The sequence below is a fragment of the Ceratotherium simum genome, chromosome 10, assembly GCF_057802395.1.
Source record: "Ceratotherium simum simum isolate JZ-2026a chromosome 10, ASM5780239v1, whole genome shotgun sequence".
Lineage (NCBI taxonomy): Eukaryota > Metazoa > Chordata > Mammalia > Perissodactyla > Rhinocerotidae > Ceratotherium > Ceratotherium simum.
Window position 1 is genome coordinate 51,918,593 of NC_141909.1, and position 19,972 is coordinate 51,938,564.

Sequence of the window (19,972 nt, forward strand, 5' to 3'; positions counted from 1 at the left end):
CTCGGCATGGCCAGAGAAGCAGTGCGTCGGTGCGTGCCCGGGATCCGAACCCCGGCCGCCAGAAGCAGAGCGTGCGCACTTAACCACTAAGCCACGGGGCCGGCCCTTAAGAATTGTTAAACTGACTTTCCCAGTGATCAGAAATTAAAATTAAATAGGCTGACTTCTGATGTTAATATAAAACTATGTAGTTATCAAAATTTACATAATAATTAGGAGTGTCTGAATATTCAGTGAACATTATATCCAAATACAAGAATAACAAATATACTAAATTAGTGAATTTTCATTAAAAATTTCGACTAAAAATCCAGACACCATGTATGGTAGTATCAAAAATTACCTTTGAAAATAGAGACTTTTCAATCAGCTAATGAGGAATCTCCAACACAGTTTATTTACTCTACAAACTCATGTTCGTTACGCTAAGTGATTTAGGAGCTATCACAGAATTATGAGAAGATGTCTCTGTATTTAAGAGTATCCTATTGGAAGACTAAACTATATGATACACATATGAAACTAACTGCAAAGACAAAGTTGTGAAGGAAAGGAGTAAACACATATGGGCTGAGGTAATGATGGGACATTTTATAAAAGAAATAGAACCAGAGCATACCTGGAAAGATGGGGGTTCTATAACAAGTACTTATGTGTTGTGATGGTGGGACATCCAAAATTTGGAATAGAGGGAGATAGATTAACCTCTGAGCAATAATCTTAAAGATACAAGTCAAGAAATTACAATGAGATTGAATGATTTCTGCCAGATGAAAATGTGTTTGAATTTATCAATATATTTAAAGAAAGGATACATTTTCTTCAGCAGGGGTATAGGTTGCTAAGGAATCTTAGAAAAGAAAATATCAGAGGAAAATGACAGTGCTCGTGCCCTTGCTTCCCAGGGAGAGAAGCCACGGTGTTCAGTGGTTATGAAATATATGATCCATTCAACCTCCCTTAGTCTGATTCCCTGATCCCCACACAAGCTTCCAGCTCCATATCTCTTTCCTTCCAAGAGAACGAGATGGATATTAAAACTCATAGTACAGAAGTTACGTGCTGCCTCTGAAGACAGCCATCCAGACTCATAACCTGGCTCCACCACTTACTACCTGTATGACTTGTGTAAGTTACTTGAACTCTCCATAGACTCAGTTTCATTAGACCTCAAAACGGGTCTAATAATAGTGGCTACTTCAAAGAGTTTTGGGGAGAATTAAGTGAATGTAACACACTTAGAGGAATGACTGGCATATAGTAAGTACTCAAAAATATAAATTATTATAATAATAAGCAATTTACACAGCCCCTGTGACAATGGTTCCCATAATAAATTAATAAATGAGCTTCTTTTATGTAGCTTCAAAAGCTACATATATGGCATAAAACAACTGCCATGAAATGCTACATTTCGAGTGTGTGTGAAAGAGCTCCTGCTGCCAATAAATGGGTATTTTTTTGATATTTCTGCCCCATATGTTTTGTTAATAAGATTTTATTTCCTGGAGACTGCTCAAGCTTTGGCTTGAGTAAGAGTTGGACATCAAGGCCATTATATCAAAGACCATCCTATCAGACTTCCTCTAAATGAACATTTCACAAAGCGCAGTTCTACGAAATATTAATCTCATGGCATGCTACAAAAATAGAGTTCCCTTGCTCAAAAAGGTTGGGAAATGCTGCTCTAAGGTTTCGTAGAAATCTCATTCCTATTCTTACCCACTGGAACAGGACTAGCTCTTCACTGGTTCTTTACAGTAAGAATGTTACTTCAAAAGCCAGGCTTAATATTTAATGGTTAATTGCCTCCTAAGTAAAGTCAGTGATGAAATGTAAGCTGGATCAAAACAGGAGAAAATAAAGGCATCCTACTTTTTCTTTATATTTCTTAATTCAGTACTTTATAATGTATGCTACTATCACTTTTTAAGTACTCTCTCTGTTTCTATTTTAACCTTTCATCTAACCATTCATGCTCAATTATTTAACCATTCGTGCATTCATTATTTAACCATTCATGCTCCATACTGCCATAAATGATATCCTTCTGAAAAAAAATTGAGAGTCACCTCTCAATTAAAAATTGCCTATTTAAGGCCAAAGACCTGAATATACACCTCACTCAAGAAGATATACAGAGCTTGGGAGTCAAGATGGCGGCGTAGGCAGACTCTGAACCCACCTCCTCCCATGGACACAGCCAATTTACAACTACTCGTGGAAAAATTACCCCGAGACAGAACTGAAAACTGGATAAGAGGAACTCCTGCAACAACGGACAATCCTAACTGGGGTAGAAGAGGCAGAGACTCCCTTCTGGAGAGGAAAAACGCCACCTTCACAAGCCGCCAGCTTCACGGCCGCCGGGAGCAGCTCACAGGTACGCAGCCTCCCTGGAGGCGCGGGGCCCTGAGCCGGGGAGCGCCCCCGCTGTGGGCATTTTGTGGACCCAGCACAATTGAGACCAGCAGCATAATATCTGACTTTGCCTGCTACTAAAGCATTGGGTAGCACCCCCAGAAAACCCGGTTCACAAAGAAACTAAAACTGGCTCTTAAAGGGCCCGCGCACAAACTCACCCGTTCCAGAAAGCATCCTAAAATCACCAGAAAGAAAGGTGCACGGTGCTTCGGTGACAAGAGACTCACCTAATAGGCCCTGAGTGCATCTCGGTGAGGGGTGAGACCTCTCCAGGGACTGGGACATTGGCGGCGGCCATTGTTGTGGCCTGGTGTGAGCGTGCTGACACAGACGCCATTGGAGTTCTCCCTGAGGCCTGCTAGCCCAGGGTCTGCCCCACCCGCTAGAGCACCGATTTAATCCAGCTCAGCCAGGGCAGGCAGCCCACCCTAGAGACTGGCCCCACCCAACAACAAGCCCTCAGGCAACGTGTGGGCCTGCATAGATTGGTGACTGGATTCTCTGCAGCCTGGCAACTGCGCTGACTTGAGCGGGGCAGGGTGTGCACAAGGAGCGGGTGGAGAGTGTGGGGCGGTGGCAGAGTGTGTGGGGCTCCCGCCGTGGAGAGACTGGGTCCACTTGGGGAGGTCGGGCGCTCACACGGGCAGGACTGTGTTGACTGTGTGTGTGGACCTGTGGGCGGCAGGGCTTCTCAGCCGCAGAAGACTTGTACTTCTCAAAGACCCACATAGGAGGTTTGCTCCACCTTCCAAAACCTGAAACAATTGGGTGCTCCTGTGCCTGAGGCCAGCCCCACCCAGCTGCAATCCTCAGAGAGCTGACAAGAGACCTAATAGGCTAGAGGCTTACAGCAATTGTAAGGCCCTGAGCCTAACAACCTGCCACGGTGGGGGCCTACTCACTTAAAAGAAATACTGCAACACAAATGTGGTATTAGAACTTGCAGCCAACTATGCTGGGGCTCCCCACAGCTGATAAAGAGACTGAAGGGCCCACAACAACTACAAGCAGCTGAGCATTACAACAGCTGGCCAGGAGCATAACTCAGCCTCCCTGGGCGCCTACAGGGAGAGCAAACAGGCCACAGCAGAAGGATACACGTAGCCCACTTAGGGGTCATCCCTGGAACATTGAGAACTGAGGGAAGCACACTGGAAGCCTCCTAAGCCATCACTTACATAAGGTCACCTATCCAAGAGCAGGAGACGTAGCTGACCTACCTAATACGTAGACACAAGCACAGGGAAAGAGGCAAAATGAAGAGGCAAAAGAATACATTCCAAGTAAGGGAACAGGACAAAACCCCAGAAAAGGAACTTAGTGAAACAGAAATGAGCAACCTACCTGACAGAGAGTTCAAACTAAGAGTGTTAAGGATGCTCACTGATCTGGGGAGAAGAATAGATGGACTCAGTGAGAATGTCAACAAAGAAATGGAAGATATAAAAAAGAACCAAGCAGAAATGAAGAATACAATACTGGAAATGAAAAACTCATTAGAGGGACTCAAAAGCAGAGTAGAGGATACAGAAGAACGGATCTGTGAGCTGGAAGAAAGACTAGAAGAAATTACCCAAGGTGAACAGGTAAAAGAGAAAAGAATTAAAAAGAGTGAGGACAGTCTAAGGGACCTCTGGGACAACATCAAGTGCACTAACATCCGTGTTATAGGTGTCCCGGAAGGAGAAGAGCGAGACAAGGGGGCAGAGAATCTATTTCAAGAAATAATAGATGAAAACTTCCCTAACCTAAGGAAGGAAACAGACATCCAGGTACAGGAGGCACAGAGAGCCCCAAACAAGATAAACCCAAAGAGGCCCACACCAAGACACATCATAATCAGAATGTCCAGAATTAAAGATAAAGAGAGAATCCTAAAAGCCGCAAGAGAATGTCAAGTTACATACAAAGGAAACCCAATAAGGCTATCAGCTGACTTCTCAGCAGAAACCTTACAGGCTAGAAGAGAATGGCATGATATATTTAAAGTGCTAAAAGGAAAAAACTTACAGCCAGGAATACTCTACCCAGCAAGGTTATCGTTCAAAATGGAAGGAGAGATCAAAATTTTCCCAGATAAGCAAAAATTAAAGGAGTTTGTCACCAAGAAACCAGTGTTACAAGAAATGTTAAAGGGACTGATTTAAGGGGAAAAGAGAAGACCACAAATAGGAAAAATTATCTATTTCCACGATTAGAACGTAATGGATACAAATGCACAAAAAAGAGGTTGGATATGATATCAAAAACATAAAAGGAGGGAGGAGGGTAGTTAAAGAGTACAGCTTTCAGACAGAGGTCAAACTAAAGTGACCATCAATTCTGTATAGAAGAAAAAAGGAACAGAGAAGGACTACTAAAACACTGAGGAAAAAAAAAAAAAAAAAAAAGTTAAAAATGGCAGTAAGTACATATTTATCAATAGCTACTTTAAACGTCAATGGACTAAATGCTCCAATTAAAAGGCATAGGGTGGCTGACTGGATAAAAACAAGACCCATATATATGCTGCATACAAGAGACACACTTCAGACCTAAAGACACTCACAAACTGAAAGTGAAGGGATGGAAAAAGATACTCCACGCAAATGGCAATGAAAAGAAAGCTGGGGTAGCAGTACTCATATCAGACAAAATAGACTTTAAAACAAAAACTGTAAAACGAGACAAAGAAGGGCATTACATAATGATCAAGGGAACAATCCAACAAGAGGATATAACACTTGTAAATATCTACGCACTCCAATGTAGGTGCACCTAAATATATAAAGCAATTATTAACAGACATAAAAACAGAAATAGACAGTAACACAATAATAGTAGGGACTTTAACACTCCACTTACACCAACGGATAGATCATCCAACCAGAACATCAATAAGGAAACATTGGCCTTACACGACACACTAGAACAGATGGACCTAGTAGATATATACAGAGCATTCCATCCAAAAACCGAAGAATACACGTTCTTTTCAAATGCACATGGAACGTTCTCCAGGATTGATCACATATTAGGCCACAAAACAAGTCTCCATAAATTTAAGAAGATTGAAATAATACCAAGCATCTTTTTCTGACCACAAAGGCATGAAACTAGAAATCAACTATAGGAAGAAAATCAGAAAAGCCACAAATACATGGAGATTAAACAAAATGCTACTGAACACCGACTGGGTCAATGAAGAAATGAAACAAGAAATCAAAGAATCGCAGGAGACAAATGAAAGTGAAAATCCGACATACCAGAACTTATGGGATACAGCAAAAGGGGTTCTAAGAGGGAAGTTTATAGCGATACAGGCCTATCTCAACAAACAAGAAAAATCTCAAATAAACAATCTAACAATGCACCTAAAGGAACTGGAAAAAGAAGAACAAACAAAGCCCAAAATCAGTAGAAGAAGGGAAATAATAAAAATCAGAGCAGAAATAAATGAAATAGAGACCAAAAAACAACAGAAAAATTAATAAAACCAAGAGCTGGTTCTTTGAAAAGATCAACAAAATAGACAAACCTTTAGCTAGACTCACCAAGAAAAAAAGAGAGAAGGCACAAATAAGTAAAATCAGAAATGAAAGAGGAGAGGTTATAACAGACACCTCAGAAATACAAAAGATTATAAGAGAATACTATGAAAAGCTATATGCCAACCAATTCGACAATCTGGAAGAAATGGATAAATTCTTAGAATCATACAATCTTCCAAAACTGGATCAAGAAGAAGTAGAGAATTTGAATAGACCAATCACCAGTAAGGAGATCGAAACAGTAATCAAAAACCTCCCCAAAAATAAAAGTCCAGGACCAGACGGCTTCCCTGGTGAATTCTACCAAACATTCAAAGAAGACTTAATACCTATCCTTCTCAAACTCTTCCAAAAAATTGAGGAGGGGGGGAAGATCCCTAACTCATTCTACGAAGCTGACATTACCCTGATACCAAAACCAGACAAGGACAACACAAAAAAAAAGAAAATTACAGGCCAATATCACTGATGAACATCGATGCGAAAATCCTCAACAAAATACTAGCAAATCGCATACAACAATACGTTAAAAAGATTATACACCATGATCAAGTGGGATTTATTCCAGGTATGCAGGGATGGTTTAACATTCGCAAATCAATCAACGTAATACACCACATTAATAAAATGAAGAACAAAAATCACATGATCATCTCAATAGATGCAGAGAAAGCATTTGACAAGATCCAGCATCCATTTATGATAAAAACTCTGAATAAAATGGGTATAGAAGGAAAGTACCTCAACATAATAAAGACCATATATGAGAAACCCACAGCTAATATCATCCTCAATGGTGAAAAACTGAAAGCCATCCCTCTAAGAACAGGAACCAGACAAGGATGCCCACTCTCACCACTCCTATTTAACATAGTATTGGAAGTCCTAGCCAGAGCAATCAGGCAAGAGAAAGAAATAAAAGGGATCCAAATTGGAAAGGAAGAAGTGAAACTGTCACTATTTGCAGATGACATGATTTTATATATAGAAAACCCTAAAGAATCCACCAGAAAACTTTTAGAAGTAATAAACGAATATGGGAAAGTTGCAGGATACAAAATCAACATACAAAAATCAGTTGCATTTCTGTACACTAACAACGAAGTAGCAGAAAGAGAAATTCAGAATACCATCCCATTTACAATTGCAACAAAAGAATAAAATACCTACGAATAAACTTAACCAAAGAGGTGAAAGATCTGTACACGAAAACTATAAAACATTTCTGAAAGAAATTGAAGAAGACACAAAGAAATGGAAAGATATTCCGTGCTCTTGGATTGGAAGAATTAACATAGTTAAGATGTCCATACTTCCTAAAGGCATCTATAGATTCAATGCAATCCCTATCAAAGTTCCAACAACATTTTTCACAGAAATAGAACAAAGAATCCTAAAATTTATATGGAACAACAAAAGACCCGAATAGCTAAAGGAATCCTGAGAAAAAGAACAAAGCTGGAGGTATCACACTCCCTGATTTCAAAATATACTACAAAGCTATAGTAACCAAAACAGCATGGTACTGGCACAAAAACAGACACACAGATCAATGGAATAGAATCGAAAGCCCAGAAATAAACCCACACATCTATGGACAGCTAATCTTTGACAAAGGAGCCAAGAACATACAATGGGGAAAAGAAAGTCTCTTCAACAAATGGTGTTGGGAAAACTGGATAGCCATATGCAAAAAAATGAAAGTAGACTTTACCTTACACCATACACAAAAATTAACTCCAAATGGATTAAAGACTTGAATGTAAGACCTGAAACTGTGAAAGTTCTAGAAGAAAACATAGGCAGTACGCTCTTCGACATCAGTCTTAGCAACATCTTTTCAAACACCACATCTGACCGGGCAAGAGAAACAATAGAAAAAATAAACAAATGGGACTACATCAAACTAAAAAGCTTCTGCACAGCAAAGGAAACCATCAACAAAACGAAAAGACAACCTAACAATTGGGAGAAGATATTTGCAAACCATACATCTGATAAGGGCTTAATCTCCAAAATATATAAAGAACTCATGCATCTCAACAACAAAAAAACTACCAACCCAATTAAAAAATGGGCAAAAGACCTGAACAGACATTTCTCCAAAGAAGATATACAGATGGCCAACAGACACACGAAAAGATGTTCAAAATCACTATCAGGGAAATGCAAATCAAAACTACAATGAGATATCACCTGACGCCCGTCAGAATGGCTATAATTAACAAGACAGGAAACAACATGTGTTGGAGAGGTTGTGGAGAGAAGGGAACTCTCATACACTGCTGGTGGGAGTGCAAACTGGTGCAGCCACTATGGAAAACAGTATGGAGATTCCTCAAAAAATCAACGATAGAACTACCATATGATCCAGCTATTCCACTGTTGGGTATTTATCCAAAGAACTTGAAAACACCAATTTGCAAAGGTACATGCACCCCTGTGTTCATTGCAGCCTTATTCACGATAGCCAAGACTTGGAAGCAACCTAAGAGCCCATCAAGGGACGAATGGATAAAAAAGCTGTGGTATATATACACAATGGAATACTACTCAGCCATAAGAAACGATGAAATCCAGCCATTTGTGACAACATGGATGGACATTGAGGGCATGATGCAAAGTGAAATAAGTCAGAGGGAGAAGGTCAAATACCGTATGATTTCCTTCAGTAAGTAGTAGATAATAACAACAATAAACAAACACATAGGGACAGAGATTGGATTGGTGGTTACCAGAGGGGAAGGGGGGAGGGAGGAGGGTGAAAGGGATAATTGGGTACATGTGTGTGGTGATGGGTTGTAATTAGTATTTTGGTGGTGAACATGATGTAATCTATGCAGAAATAGAGGTACAATGATGTACACCTGAAATTTTTACAATGTTATAAACCAATGTTACTGCAATAAACAAAAAATTAAAAAAAAAAAAAAAATTGCCTATTTAAGAGATGGTAAATGCTGCTATGAACTGAACGTTAGTGTCCCCTCAAAATTCGTAAGTTGACGCCCTAACCCCCCAGTGTGGCTGTATTCAGAGATGGGCCTCTAAGGAAGTAAGTAAGGTTAAATGAGCTCACGAGTGTAGGACTTGATCCACTAGGATTAGTGTTCTTATAAGAAGAAAGACCACAGGGCACAGCAACGCACGCATGAGCACATATTCTCTTTCTGTCTCTGTCTCTGTCTCTTTCTGTGTGTATGCTGCAAGGAAAGGCCATGTGAGGACACAGCAAGAAGGCAACTGTCTGCAAGCCAGGAAGAGAGCTCTCACCAGAAACTGAATTGGCTGGAATCTTGATCTTGGATTTCTGGCCTCCAGAACTGTGAGAAAAAAATTCTATTGTTTAAGCCACCCAGTCTATGGTATTTCGTTATTGCTGTTGAAGCTGACTAACGCACATGCCGATGGAGATTGATTTTGTTTGTAGCTGCCTGGTATACTATTATAAAGCTAAGCAGGACATGGTACAATGATCTATGTGCAATATTGGGAAATGGTAGTATGTATGTCACGTGGCTGACCTATGGCTTACAGTATATATTATAAATTCCTTAGCATGGTGTCCATGGCCCTTGATGGCTTTGCCCCTGATGGCTTGGCCCCAATATACCACGGACAAGCAGAACATCCTAAAGAAAACTGTCATAAGGAGTTGATTAGTTTTCTGTAAAATCATGATCCCAAGCCCAGTGGCACTCACGACTGCCTGGCAGTCTTCTAGAGTTCTGATGGTCTTCCAACCCAAGCCTTCTCCTCTCCTCTCAAACTTCTGAATACCCCTCCTCCATCATCACTTCCCTCTCTCACTTTCAGCAGATGATCTTGCTGCATGCTCATCCTCCTGCAACTATATCCATCTTGTCTCCTGTTGCAATTGTGATGAAATCCCTTTTCCTAAAAAAGGCCAGTGCTTCCACAAGAAAACCAAAACAATGCTAGTTACTTCAACATACAGAATTCAATTTAATTTAATCAGTTACATACATGTTGGAGGACTGAAAAAGCCAAAAGGGGACACTTAGATAAAGATTATAGGAGGCAGCTTCTCTATAGCTGAAGAACAAAGGAAAAAGGCTGAGGTTATCCAAACCTAGGAGAAAAGCCCTGTGTAACTGGAAACTGATTCTCTGAGGATGGGACACCTCTCAGCTCTGAGCTCCATGTAAGCTTCCAGCTCTGAGGGGCTCAGTGAGGCTGATGGGAGCGTATAATAGGAAGCTAGACACGGGAACAAGGTGACGCTGGGAGGCCATTGACAGGAATAATGCACAAACACAAAGGAGGTCCCTCCTTCCTTCATTCCTACTTGCAGGCCCCTTCTAGTGCCTCCTGTTGGTAGAACCGACCAGGAAACCAGCAGGTAAATGAGAAATGTGTTTGTAGCATTGCTGGTCAAGCCTCACAGAACAGAACAAAGAAGAATGGGTTTGGAATTAAGAGACAAGAAATTTATAACCAGAATATTCTGTTATTTCTTTTCTGTCTTATACCTTAAGTTTCTTTCTCTCTATCATATAATTCTATCATCATTCCAACATATTCTCAAATCTTCCATAAAATCCTCCCTGGACCTCATATGCCTCTCTATAGCTACTGTCCTTGCTAGTCCCCTTCATAAGAAAAATTCTCAAAAGAGCTCTCCAGAAAGTCTATTTCCACTCAACTACCATCTAAATATCAAACCACTTCAATTTGGCCTTCACTTCCACCCTTTAGCGCAATTCCATTAATACTTGGATCTCACCAGTGTTACCAAATCCAAAGGATCCAGCTTTGTACTCATCTGACTCAACCTTTGTGCATTCAACCCAGGCAGCTACTGTCTCCTCCTGGAAACACTCTCCTTTGTGGATTTCCATGAATCCCTGTTCTCCTCACCGGATGTTCTTTTCAGTCTCTGATACTTGCATCTCTTGTTTTACTTCACTTCTAAATGTTAGTATGTCACAGGTGTTGATCCTGGTACGTAACATTTCTGTAACTTCATTGACTGTAAGGCTTGAGTTTTTAACAGCATCTATATGCTAATAAACTCCAATTCATATATCAAAAGATATTACTCTTCTGAACTCCAGACAGCCAATAAACTGTGATTCCTCCCTCATTTTTGTTAAAGCATCACAAACATGACATGGTTCAAATGATACTATTTATTATTTCTCAAAACATGTTCCTTCTTTAGTCTTCTCCAAGACAGGAACTAGAATCAATTCCTACCAGTTGCTCAAGTTAAAAACTAAGAAATTATCCTTGATGATTCTATTTCTCTCATCTTCCACATCCAATATTTAGGGATGTCCTTGCTTTTTCTTCCAAATATATCTAAAATTCATTCACTGACATTTTCCCTTTCAGCACTAAGGATCCAAGCCAGCATTACCATATCTTCTTCACTGGTTATCCTGCTCCTATGTTCTCCCATTCTAATTCAATCTCTCCAGAGCAGCTAGAGTAATCTTTAAAAAAATAAAATCAGATTTGGTTACTTTCCTTTCAAAACAATTAAACGGCTTCCTACTGCACTTAAGATAAATTCCAAATGACATTCCACAACCTATAGGGCCTTGACTATTTATCTAATTTCACCTTATATATGTCTCCCAAAAACAACTTGCTATATTCCAACAACATTGTTCTTCTTTCTGCCACTTAACCAATTTTTGAGCATTTACTATGTGCTACCATTACAATAAGCAAAGTACCTAGCATCAGGAATATAAAGTCTAATAGAAAGTGACACAGATGCATATATGCACACATACAGTTACAGATTTTAATACTATTGTATAGAAATAAACACAAGAATTTAGGACAGAAATTAGCATCACAGTTGGTGGAGAGTTAAGCTGAACCCTATAAAATGAGTAATTATCCATACAAAAGATGAAGAAAAAAAAATTTTCAAGCACAAGAACACCACAGAAAGGCCCTGAGAGCTTAATGCAGACAAGCATGTGGTAGAAGTTCAGGACAGCCAGAATGCAGTAAATGAAAGGGAATCAGGCCAGAGATGTGGTGGGGGAATACGGCAGCCTAACCAATCCAGCCATTACGGGTTTCTCAACCACAGCACTATTGACGGAGCAGAAGTCTTTTTTGTGGGTTGCTGACCTGTGTATTGTAGGATGTTCAGCAACACTTCTGGCCATTAGACGTAAGTAGCACATGCCCCCAGTTATGGGAACCAAAATCATCTCCATATATTGCCAAATGTCCCATAGGCAGCAAAATCACCTTCAGCAAAGAACCACCCAACTGCAGTAAGAAGTTAGAATTGTATTATAAATGTGAATCATGGAATCTGTGCCCTACATTGATTCATTTAATGATTTATTCAGTATATCTTTATTGAGAACCTAATATGTGTCAGACACTGTGACTAAGTGCTAGAGACAAAAAGTGAACAAGACAAATCCCTGCCCTCATGGATCATATAATCTAATGCAGGAGCAAGTTTCTAAACAAATAACATAATTATATAATTACATCTGTGATAAGTACTATGAAGAAAAAGTACATTTTTTCATTTGCACAGGCACAGTTGAAAATAAATGAAAAAATATTTAATCTATCAGCATCCCTTCATATACCAAAATCTTTGTCCAACATCCAACTTATGTTTAATGACATATTCTGTTGTGTTTCTTGATATATTTTACTTAAAAATAAATTTTTAAAAGTTTTAAAATCTTAGAAGATAGTATTTGGGTACTTTATATTAAATGATCCACACTGACTATGAAAGTTTTATGAGAAGAGAATGCAAGCCCTGAATATAGGATTTGATATTAAGGACCCAATGGGATGAAAATTCAACAATTTTCATAAATGAAAGAGGGTACGCTGATGAATAGTCTGATGCTGATGAAACAAAGCAATGAAATAAAAGATGACCTCAAAAACCTACAAACAGAGAACAATAAAAACGTGTGGACTGTTAACAGAAACGGTATATCCAAATGAATGAAGGGGATAAAATTCTCTGAGCCACATGGAGTTACTGGTTATTCACAAAGAGCATTTAAAGGGAGTCTCACAGGTCAGGGGTAACATATAATCATGAGAGATCATCACCACTTTCACCACCATCATCCTAACCATTCCTCATACGGCTATTTGAATGAAGTACTAGGCTAAATATAGTGCAAAGGGAGCTAAAAATTGTTGTTCCTGACCTCTAACTAAGGCAGGTTCTAATAAGCAAGAATATTGTTAGTGCTTTCATATGTCCAGCTTAACTTACACCTGAATTTTGCCATGAAGTCCTAGGACATAGGGTCTACACAACTAGTTGTTAACCTTTTGTACAAGATCATCTAGGAGGTCTCTAAGAGGCCATGATAAAAAACGAAAGCTTACAGACATATTGTGCATAACATCTGGTCTTTGGACATAGTGATCAGGATTTCTCTTAATAAGCAAACGTGTTTGCTTATTTATTCAGTGGTAAAAGCAAGCATTTCCATTTTTAAACGTTGGACAGAGAAGCTACCATTTACTTTAGAAAGGTAACTTTTGGTTATCATGTGTCTAAATAAATATCTGTTTACTGACTACTGACAGAGACATCTTTTTAGGAACGTTGCCAGTATGAAGATGACTACCCCAAACAAGCATTATCAGATAATTTATGGGGTTTTGGTTATTATCAGCCATCTCAATCCCCACAACGCTTCATATTTTTGGAATGGAAAGATAACTGTTTTATAAATAATTGAATTTGATTGACAATATCAGGACATCTAGCCATATTAAAACAAAAAAAATAAATAAAACACATTAACTTTATAATTTACAAAAAACTTTATAATCTATTAAATTGTTTGTTATGGACTGAATTGTATTCCTCCAAAATTCATGTGTTGAAGCTCTAACGTCCAATGTAACTATATTTGGAGAAAGAGCCTTTGAAAAGGTAATTAAGTTTAAATGAGGTCATAAGGGTTCGGTCCTAATCCAATACAACTTGTGCCTTTATAAGAAGGGAAAGAGAGACCCGGGATGCTTGCACACAGAGAAAAGGCATTGTGAAGACACAGTGAGAAGGCAGCTATTTGCAAGCCAAGGAGAGAGGCCTCAGGAGAAGCCAAACCTTTCAGCCACTTTGATCTAGAACTTCCAGCCTCCAGAACTGTGAGCAAATAAATTTCTTTTATTTCAGCTACTCAGTCTGTGGTATTTGGTTATAGCAGCCTAGTAAACAAATACATTGCCCAACTTTAACAACATAATTCTAAATTAAGTTTGGCATTGGTATTTCTAACTTAGACATAAGTTAAATTATTTGTTCTAAGTCATAGAGCTAGTCAGAGGCTGAACTGGTGCTCAGAGATCATCTATACCATAAATAAGTAAAACATCTTATGACCAACCAAAGGCAAGTCATTCTATCCATAATCCAAGAATACTTTACAATTTAATAACAGAGGAATGCTGGCACTTGTAAAAAAGTTACAATTTGACATAATTATTCAAAAAGAGAATTAGAAATACAAATAAGCCAGAAAAAAAATCCTGAAGAAACAGAGATTTCTTTAGAATATTCCTTTTAATAGAGCTCTTTATAGGAATAATGTTGTTTATATTTAGTGTTATGTTTTCATTTTTAAAACCTCTTAGTTACAGCCTAAATATTAATTCTTATATTTTAAAGCTACTTTTAAAATCTAAGGCACTGCAGAATTTCAGAGGTCCTTCATGTAGATATGTTTATATATGTACACACATGTGTCTTTTGATTAACCAAGACTTATATAACTTGTTAAGAAACTGATGTTCTTGTAGTTACAAGGAAATAAAGAATATGACACTGAAATTCTTATTTACACTAATGATTAGAGATATCTCTATGGCACTTAGTAACCAAGGCTATTTAAATATGTGTTTTATTTCTTTTCTGAGCTCTTTTTTTTTCTCAATGATAATTATTTTTCTTCTCATAATAGATGAGCTCATTATTACAATAGAAAAATACTAGAAAGTTGACACAAAGTTTAACCTTGGTGTTTTCAATTTATGTTAATACTTTAGAATCTAGTTACTGGATATTTCAAGTGATAGAAAAATTGATATGAATTTGAACACTTTCACATTCCACATTATACTACTCTTTTCAAAGCTATAACTTAGCTAAATCTTTGTTTTTAGGATAGTTAATGATGCCACTATTTTAAAACATCTAATTCTAATAATAAATCTAATTCTAATAATAAATCTAAATAAATAATAATAATAAATCTATAGTTACTGACTTTGAGACAAACAAATGGAACGTACATTAGTAGAAATTTTCCTTTTTATTATAGTCTGCTGTCAAAGAAAGTAAATTATTTAAAAGATAATAATTTATCTTTATATAAAAGATAATAATAAAGTTTCAACAGTGTGTTTGAAACACGTTTCTTGACTGTAAGGTGTTAAACGTTCTTTCCATGGTCCCATTAGCTCCCAGAGATTGTTTTAAGACATAAATCCTATACAGATAGTTCTAGAGAAACTAAGAACAGTTTCTCTACACCTGCAAGGTGATTCCAGTTTAGTGATGTGGCTGTAACTACTGAGAATAAATTCTTTCTCTTCACATTTCACTAGAAGACAGCAGCATATCCCTGGAGAAAAAAGAAGGCAAAAGTAGATTAATATATTTGCATACTTTGGATCTTCTAGATCCTCTCAATGGACTTGGTATAGGCTACATCTTTGTAATTAGAGTTTCAAATACTCTCTTTATTATTTGAATGAAGATATATATAGTCAATTGCATGAAATACCTGATCTATACAGTAACAACTGCCTATGAATAGGCTATGCTTCCTATACTCAGTATTGAGCAATTTTCTCTGTATTTATTTAAATATAAGCTGATGATACATTTTATGACCAAAGATGCTAGCTATTAAACAAAATCCATTTCCTTTTCTTCCCGGGCTCTCACCTAGACTATATTCCCCACATCCTTTGTGATTGTGTGTGGCCACATGACTTGAGTTCCAATCAATAGAATGTGAGTGGATGTGATATGTGTCACTTCAAAGCTTGACTCAGACACCTTTCTTACATCTATTCCATAATATTATTTTCCCCTTCCAGTGTCCATAAAAAGGACTGTAGAAGCAATCTTAGAAGGCCATAGTTGAAGAAGACAAAACTTTCATCAGCTGGTAGTCCTGAAAGAATGGAGAAGATATAGTCTCCTTCTCAGGCCTGACATATATGCAAAAAATAAAGCTTATTGAGTTCCACCCAATATATACTTTGGGGTCCATTTATTACTACATTTGTTTAGGCAACATTTGTAGGAATGTTTGCCATTCAGCAGAGAGTACAGTTTTTATTTACTGGCCACGTGAGAATTCAGTTTGGTGACATCTCTACTACTAAATCTTCACTAATAAATATTAATTGATGGTAGACTTGTGATCATTTCTCAATATATACAAATACCAAATCATTATGTTATACACTTGAAACTAATATAATATGTCAATTATATCCCAATAAAATTTTTTTAAAAAATTAGAAACAAAAAAATATTAATTGACGGTTTTATGAGTTGGGAAAAAATAAAACACAAAAACAATTAAAATTACATCCTAGTTTTGCTCTCTCATGTCAGCAAGATAGCAGAGTAGGAAGGCACAGGCCTTCCTTCCACACAGGGACCCTGAGTTAACAACAATATACACACCAGAATATCTCTGTGAGAACTCTAGAGACCAGCTGAAAATCTATAGCACCTGAGCCATTATAAAACCAAGAAGGGATCCCAGTGAATGGAGTGGGAAAATTCACAGCATTTGCTATGCCCATTCATACCCCTCCCACTATGCAACATAGCATGGAACAACCAGGAGGAAACACCCTACACTGGAGCTCCTATCTCCAGATGAAAACAAGAATTCATGATGCATCCGATGTTCTGGTTAATCCAGGCACTGCACAAGAACCGATTTCTGTGTCACCTGACTCACAGCATTGTCCTTATTGGATTCAGAGTGTGGAATATGCTGAAAACAGAGGTGAGCAGGATGCTATAGCTGCAGTTCTGCAGGCAGATGCTAGGGGGAGAAAGAGACCAGAAAAAGTTAGAGAGATTCTAGAACCTCCAGCTGGGCTACGTGGTGAAGGTTGTCCCCTGTACAAAGCTGCTATACAAAGCCTAGATTAGGTATTTTCTTTATATGTCCAAATCCCAGCAAAAAATTCTGCAAGATATACAAGGAAACATAACCAAATCAAAAGAATAAAATGTAATTTGAGACACCTCTTCTAAAGAAGCATAGAACTATGAACTGCTGACAAAGAATTTAAAACAACTTTCATAAAGATGCTAAATGAGCTAAAAAAAAAAATACAGATAGATAACTAAACAAAATCATGAAAACAGTGCATGAACAAAATGAGATATCAACAAAGAGACAGAAACTATAAAAGGAACAAATCAGAAATTCTGAGGCTGAAAAACACAATAACTGGTCTGAAAAATTAATTAGAGGTGTTCAATAGCAGACTTGATCAGGCAGAAGGGAATCGATGAACTTGAAGAAAGGTCATTTGAAATCAAGTCAGAGGATCAAAAAGAAAAAAGAATGAAGAAAAGCAAAGAAAGTCTACGGGACTTATGGGCAGCAATCAAACAGACCGATATATACCTTACGAGAATCCCAGAGGGAAAAGAAAAAGAAAGGGACATAGAGCTTATTGGAAGAATTAATGGCTGAAAACATCCCATATCTGAAGATATAATTGGACTTAAAAATTCAAGAAGACCAAAAGTCTCCATCTAGGCATAATCAAAGGGAGTCACATCAATTCACATTAGAATTAAATTGTCTAAAGTGAAAGAGAGAAATTCTTGAAAGTGGCAAGAGAAAACTGATTCAGCACATACAAAGGAGCTTCCATAAGATTTTAGTAGATTTCTCAACAGAAAATTTGCAAGCTAAAGGGAATGAGTTGATATCCAAAGTGCTAGAAAAAAAATTGTCAACCAAAAATACTGTATCCAGCAAAACCATCCTTCAAAAAATAAAGGAGAAATTAAGTCTTTCTCAGATAAACAAAAGCTAAGGGAATTCATGACCACTAGAACTGCTCTACAAGATATACTAAACGGATTCCTTCAAATTAAAGTGAACCAATGATAGACAGCAATATGAAGCCGTACTAAAATATAAGGTTCTCTAGTGAAGGTAAACACAAGGGCAAATATTCTAGCCTGCACTATTGTCATTTTGGTGCATAGAATTTAAATGACAAAAACATTTTAAAACCTTATAAATCTATGTCAAGGGTATATAATATATAAAGATATAATTTTTTACATTAATAACATAAGTGGGGAGGAGCTGTAAAGGAGTGAAGGTTTGGTCTGCAATTGAAGTTAAGTTGTTACTATATTAAAACAGAATGCTATAACTTTAAGATGTTTTACGTAATTACAATGGTAACCACAAGGAAAATATCTATATTATATACACAAAAGGAAATGAGAAGCATATCACTATGAAAAATCAACAAAACACAAAGAAAGGCAGTAAGAGAAGAAAGGGGAGACAAAAAAGCTACAAGGCATACAGAATACAATTAACAAAATGGCAGCAGTAAATCCCTCCCTATCAGTAATTACTTTAAATGTAAATAGGTTAAACTCAAAAATCAAAAAATACAGATTGGCTAAATAGACTTTTTAAAAAAAGGATCCACCTATATGCTGTGTACAAGAGATTCACTTTAGATCTGAGGACATATATACACTGAGAGTGAAAGGATGGAAAAAGATATTCCACGCGAATGGTAAACAAAAGAGAGCAGGAGTGACTATAGTAATATCACATAAAATAGACTTTAAATCAAAAACAGTTACAAAAGACAAAGAAGAACATTATATAAGAGGGTCAATTCACTAGGATGATATAACAATTATATTTATGCACCAAATCTCAGAGCCTTTAAATATGTGACACAAGTATTGATAAAATTGAAGGGAGAAATAGCAATACGATAATAGGATGATACTTCCATGCTTCACATTCAATAATGAACAAAACAATCAGAGAGAATACCAATAAGGAAACAGAGGACTTGAACAACAAGATAGAAAAATTGGACCTTACAGACATACAAAGAACACTCCACCCAACAACTGCAGAATATACATTCTTCTCAAGTTCACATGGAACATTTTTCAGTATAGACTATATGTTAGGCCACAAAATAAGTCAAGAAATTCAAAAAAATTGAAATCATACAAAATATCTTTTCCAACCACAACGGAATGAAATTAAATCAATAGCACAAAGAAAATTGAAAAACCCACAAATACGTATAAATTAAACAACACATTCTTAAACAATCAATGAATCAAAGAAGAAATCACAAGGGAAATTAGAAAATACCTTGAAACAAGTGAAAATGAAAACATAATATACCAAAATTTATGGAATGCAGTGTGGGCAGTGCTAAGAGGGAAGTTTATAGCTGTAAATATGTACATTAAGAAAGAGAAAAAGATCTCAAATCAACAACCTAACTTTATATCTCAAGAAATTAGAATAACAAGAAAAAACTAAATCCAAAGCTAGCAGAAGAAAGGAAATAAAGATTAGACCAGAGATAAAGAAAATAGATAGTAGAAAACAATAGAACAAAATCAATGATTCTAAGAGTTGGTTTTCTGAAAAGATCAAAAGAATTGACACTCTTAAGTAGATTAACCAAAGATTAAAAAAAAAAGAGAAGACTTAAATAACTAAAATCAGATATGAAAGAAGAAACATTACAACCAATGCCATAGAAATTAAAAGGATTAGAAGAGAATACTATGAATAATTATACTCCAATAAGTTGAATAACCTAGAAGAAATGGATAAATTCCTAGAAACATATAACCTATGAAGACTGATTATGAAGAAATAGAAAATATGAACAGACCAATAATGAGTAAGGAGATTGAACCTGTAATCAAAAACTTCCCAACAAAGAAAAAGCCCAGGACCAGATGTCTTCATTGGAGA

General features: G+C 37.1%; 1 long non-coding RNA gene across 1 annotated transcript in view; it reads right to left on the minus strand.

The window, feature by feature from the left end:
- Positions 1-15,244: 15,244 nt before the first annotated feature.
- Positions 15,245-19,972, minus strand: part of LOC147916113 (uncharacterized) — a 135,848-nt gene continuing 131,120 nt past the window's right edge. Inside the window, exon 3 of the long non-coding RNA XR_015553354.1 lies at positions 15,245-15,565. This is a non-coding gene — a long non-coding RNA (uncharacterized LOC147916113). The remainder of the gene's footprint in view (positions 15,566-19,972) is intronic.